Source organism: Mustelus asterias, chromosome 9 (assembly GCF_964213995.1).
Source record: "Mustelus asterias chromosome 9, sMusAst1.hap1.1, whole genome shotgun sequence".
Taxonomy (NCBI): domain Eukaryota; kingdom Metazoa; phylum Chordata; class Chondrichthyes; order Carcharhiniformes; family Triakidae; genus Mustelus; species Mustelus asterias.
The window spans coordinates 56,375,669-56,381,668 of record NC_135809.1 but is presented as its reverse complement, the minus strand read 5'-3'; positions in this window follow the sequence as shown (position 1 = coordinate 56,381,668).

Here is a 6,000-nt window from a genome sequence, read left to right as displayed (position 1 = left end):
AAGTACCATTCTTGCAGTTGGCTATACATGCTATCTAATTGGATTTGTGTTACATTTAAAAGTGAGTGTATAAATGAATTGTAGGATATTCCATTGAGTTGGCCACTGTTTGACCTGTCATGCCTTTGAAAGATCTGTAGCCTTGTTTTTAACTTAATCCATAGCACAGTTTTAACCCACCAAGTATACAATCAATCCCTTGTGTGTACCTGTGCAAGATATAGTTTGGTTAGTGATTTGGTAGTACTTTCCACATCACTGCAGCTTTTGGAATTTATACATTCATATCAATGAGAAAAACACAGTCCGGAAGTTTTCAGTGTGTCCATTTTATTGAATGGGTTATTTGTTCAGATTAAAGCTCAGAAATTACATTGCAAATTGGTCAGGATCCAGCAGACATCAGGTGGAAGCTTTGGGACCTTTTCTCTTGAATTTTGCCCAACCGGTGCATTATACTGTGGTAGGTTCCCTTTAAAGTGCTTCCCCAGGTTTGTGGGAATTAAAGATACAGAAAAAAGAATCTGCCCAGTTGTGTGTAACTACAATCAAGAAGAATGTCCCACTGGAAGCTCCTGTTCCCTCATGTATCAAAGCAACTCTAAGGTCATATAAAGAACAAAACTACAACCAAATGTACTGCAAACTGCGTTGTCGTACAATAATTTTAATAAAAGTACTTCATTTTTAACACAAAATTGGGGGTTACTTTTATTCAAACATATTCCCCTTCCCCAGTGTGCTTTTCCTCCAAGGAAAAGTCATATAGGACTTGGATAAACCGAAGTTCCATATCATGTCCAAGAGCTGGAAAGTTGAACTTGGCTGGATGGTTACTGGTCGACCAGCATGGACACAATGGGCCAAATGTCCTTCATCCCTGCTGTAAATGTTTATGATAATCTGCACTGGTGCTAGCTATAAGGCTGTGAGTACCTAACAAATTATGACTAAAAACAACTCCAATACCCAATCTACATTTATATACACAAGCACAGGGACATCTATAGAGCTCATGAGGATGCTATGGGTGCACAGGACCAACACAAATCAAACACTGTTGACTTTAGTCTGTGTGGCAATTTCCATTTCCCAATTGACATCCTTCCACCTCCCTATCTAATCTGCTTTACAGTTTTCCTGATTATTTTTCTCAAGCAAATGGGGAATAAATGTAACCACCTCATCATTGCTGGTACACTTGGAACAAATATAGAGACATCTCCTTTAATTACTCAAACTGGCCATAAAGTACTGCAATAGAGGGCAGTGAGCTATATAGGCTAGTTAATTGGATTTGCTGTTGCAATTATCAAGGGTGGGGTGGATAAATTAATTGTAGACTATTCCATTATGATAGACATTTCCTATGTGGAACTTTTATTGGCCTGTGCCAAAAGGCTACAGGTGAATTCTTACACAAAAAATGGCAGTGTTGTTTCCAGCAACAAAACATGTGTTTCTCACACATCAGTTTTCTCATTGGACATTGGAGAACAAGATGGGTTTTTATAACAATCGACAATAGTTTCATGGTCATCATTCGACTTTCAGATTTGTATTGAATTCAAATTTCACCATCTGCCATGGCGGGATTTAAACCCAGGTCCCCAGATCTTGCTCTCGGTCTCTGGAATACTAGTCCAGTGACAACGCCACTGCCTCCCCCTTTATTGCACAGGATCCTAGCTTTGACTGAAACTTGGCTTGTAGTTGTGACAAATTGCCCCTGAACAAAAGCCTCACTGCCCTTAACTTTAAACAAAAATAATCCTACGAGACTGCTATGATCTCAGGGTCAACGTCAAGTCAATCCTTTTGGAATGCATAAGCAGAAGGACATTTTTTAAAAAACATCCTTTCCTCCCAGCACTAGATTGTGATACACAGTACAACGGATGCACTGAGATAAATAATATGCCTCATTAAACAGGCAGATGGCTTCCGTTCTGGAAAACCACAATAATACTAAAGCAGCTCTGACAAAGTGACCCTTGATAGTTCAACTGTCTACAGTTTGAACATAATGTGCTGAAATTTAACACCCAAAAATGGGTACATTGGGGTCAGGTCAAATGTTAAAGTTTTAGAAGAATAAAAGCTGCCTCCAACCCTCCCACTTTCTGGTTTGAAGGAGGCATTACAAGGAATGGGCAAGAGATGGGTTGCAAATCGAAGTGTTTTAATGAGGCTGTCAGCCTTTGATTTAGCTGCTTTCTACGTTTTGTTTGTTTAATAGTGACAGGCTTCTGGAAACACAGCAGCTGAAGAGAGGTGAATACAGCTTCAGGGAGACGTTTACAGCACTGCTGGTGGGCCAGCTTTCTAAACTGCTCCCTAGCTCCACTCTGACTTGCCCTCATATCCAGGATCCACCCCTCCAATACCTCCTCAATGAGTTGGGGATTGCTAATCCACCTGTTGAGTTATAGATTAGACGTAACTGACTCTGTGGTCTGCCACATAGTCTTCCTTCCAATCTCAAACCCAAACCTGTCAAACTGATTTTTGAATGTGGAGCCTGTCGAGGACAAATGACACACACTGTTGAGTTAAAACCTCAGCTTGCTGAGAAACTCCAATTTCTGGGTACCAGTGTATTTGTATGGCAATAGGTCAGTGTTATTTGCTGTGCATGCTCTTGGTTCATAGCTGGGAGCAGGCACTTCTGAGTTCTTTTATTTTGGATGATCCCGACTTTGCTATAGAAATACCAGTGAGGTTATCGGCCTTCAAAGATATTCAGGAGCTTATCAGACAGCAACACATTGGCAGCTACATGTGGAAGTCAGAAAGCTACTTTGAGTTGCTTTGCTCTACCTTTAGCTCACTAACAAACTCTACATTCAGACACATGGGGCTGAAACTTTATTCTGGAGCTAGGGCAGTTTCCACGACTTTAACCTGCACCCGCCCCCCTCCCCCAATCCCACTCTGTCACCATGTAGGGTAGGGACATCCACGTCTGTTAGGGAGGGAGTTTGGGATTTTGCCTCAGTGACAGTGAAGCAATGGTGAAACCTCAGTCAGGATGGTGAGTGGCTTGGAGGGGAACTCCAGGTGGTCATGTTCCCAGGTATTTGCTGTCTTTGTCCTTCTAGATGGTAGTGGTCATGGGTTTGGAAGGTGCTGCCTAAGGAGCCATGGTTAATTGCTGCAGTACATCTTGTAGATAGTACACACAGCGGCACACCATGAGAGTGTGAATAGGTTGCCATCAAGCAGGCTGAGTGGATGGGGTACAGAATAATTTGGGCTGTTTTGTCTTGGATGGTGCTGAACATCTTGTATGTTAGAGCAGCATCCAAACAAGTTTGAGAGTATTCCATCACATTCCTGATATATGCTCTGGGTATTCACGAGGCAGGTTACTCTCTGCAAAATTCCCAGCTTCTAATTTACTTTTGTTCCCACAGTATTTTTTTGGCTGGTTCACTTTCTGGTCAATGGTCACGCCCAGCATGTTGATGGTGAGGGATTCAAGTGATAGTAGTACCATTGAATGTCAAGGACAGATGGTCAGCATCTCTCTTGTTGATTTGTCACTTAACAGCCCAAGCCTGAATGTGGTTCGGGACTGTTTCAATATCTGAGGAATTATGAATGATATTGAACAATCCGAGAACTCCCCACTTCTGACTTATGATGGAGGGAAGGTCATTGTTATAGAATCCATACAGTGCAGAAGGAGGCCTTCAGCCCATCCAGCCTGCATCGACGACAATCCCACCAGGCCCTATCCCCATAACCCCACATATTTACCCTGCTAGTCTCCCCTGACACTAAGGGGCAATTCATCATGGCCAATCCACTAAACCTGCACATCGGGAAGAAACTGGAGGAAACACACATGGACACAAGGAGAACATACAAACTCCACACAAAGTCACCCAAGGCTGGAATGGAACCTGGGTTCCTGGTGCTGTGTGGCAGCAGTGCTAACTACTGTGACACCAGGCTGCCCCTGTTGAAGCAGCTGAAGTTGTGGACTAGGACACTGCCCTGAGGAACCCATACAGCAATTCCCTGGGACTGAGATAATTGGCCTCCATTAACCAGATCATCTTCCTTTGTGCTAGATTTGACTCCAAACAGTGGAGAATTTATCTCCATTCCCAATTATTTCAATTTTACTCTGAAGCCACCATTGGTCAAACGTGCCTTATGTCAAGGGAAGTCACTTTCACCTCACCTCTGGAATGAATTACTTTGGACTAAGGTTGTAATGAGGTCAGGAGCTGAATGCTGAGCAGGTCATTTGATGAGAAAGTACTGCGAGATGGCACTGTTTGACACATTCCATTACTTTACTGATGATCACAAAGAGACTGAGGGATGGTAATTAGCTGGGTTGGAATTATCCTACTTTTTTATGGACAGGACTTCTGGGTAATTCTCCACATTGTCAGAAAGATGACAATGTTGCAGTTAAACTGGAACAGCTTGGCTGGGGCACCACTACCTCTGGACACACACCTTCAGCACTAAAACTGGAATGTTGTCATGCCCATAGCCCTTTAGCCATTTCTTGATCACATGGAGTGAATGGAATTGGCTGAAGATCTGTATCTGTGCTGCTGGGAGCTAGAGAGGAGGCTGAGATGGATAATTCACTGGTACATCAGGCTGAAGATGACCCCAAATGCTTCAGCCTTGTCTTTTGCACTGATGTGCTAGGCTCCCCTATCATTGAGACTTGATTAGGGAGCTTAAGGTGAAGGAACCCTGAGGGAGCAGTGACCACAATATGATAGAATTTACCCTGCAGTTTGAGAGGGAGAAGCTGGAATCAGATGTAACGGTATTACAATTAAATAAAGGTAACTACAATGACATGAGGGACGAGCTGGCCAGAGTCGATTGGAAAGGGAGCCTTGCAGGGAAGACAGTGGAACAGCAATGGCAGGAGTTTTTGAGAGTTATTCAGGAAGCACAACAGAAATCCATCCCAAGGAGGAGGAAACATGCTAAGGAGAGGACGAGGCATCCATGGCTGACGAGGGAAGTCAAGGACAGCATAAAAGCAAAAAAAAAGCATACAAAGTGGCAAGGATTAGTGGGAAGCCAGAGATTGGGAAGCATTTAAAAGCAAGCAGAGGACAAGTAAAAAAGCAGTAAGCGAGGAGAAGATGAAATATGAGTGTAAGCTAGCTAGTAAATAAAAGAAGATAGAAAGAGTTTTTTTCAATATATAAAAAGTAAGAGAGAGACAAAAATACCCAATGGACCACTGGAAAATGAGGCTGGAGATGTAATAATGGGAAACAACGCAATGGCAGAGGAACTGAATAGTTACTTTGCATCAGTCTTCACAGTGGAAGACACCAGTGGGATGTCAGAGCTCCAGGAGAATCAGGGGACGCAGGTGAGTGTAGTGGCCATCACTAAGGAGAAAGTTCTGGAGAAACTGAAAGATCTGAGGGTGGATAAATCACCTGGACCGGATGGACTACACCCCAGGGTTCTAAAAGAGATAGCTGAGGAAATTGTGGAGGCATTGGTGGTGATCTTTCAGGAATCACTGGAGGCAGGGAGGGTCCCAGAGGACTGGAAAGTAGCGAATGTAACGCCGCTGTTTAAGAAGGGAGGGGGGCAGCAGGTGGGAAATTATAGGCCGGTTAGCCTGACTTCCGTCATTGGCAAGATTTTAGAGTCCATTATTAAAGATGAGATCGCAGAGTACTTGGATGTGCATGATAAAGTAGGACTGAGTCAGCATGGCTTTGTCAAGGGGAGGTCACGTCTGACAAATCTGTTAGAATTCTTTGAGGAGGTAACAAGGAGTAACAAGGAAGTTAGATAAAAGAGAGCCAATGGATGTGATTTATTTAGATTTCCAGAAGGCGTTTGACAAGGTGCCGCATAGGAGACTATTAAATAAGTTAAGACCCCATGGTGTCACTGGAAGATCCTGGCATGGATAGAGGATTGGCTGACTGGCAGAAGGTAGATAGTGGGGATAAAGGGGTCTTTTTCAGGATGGCAGCCAATGACTAGTGA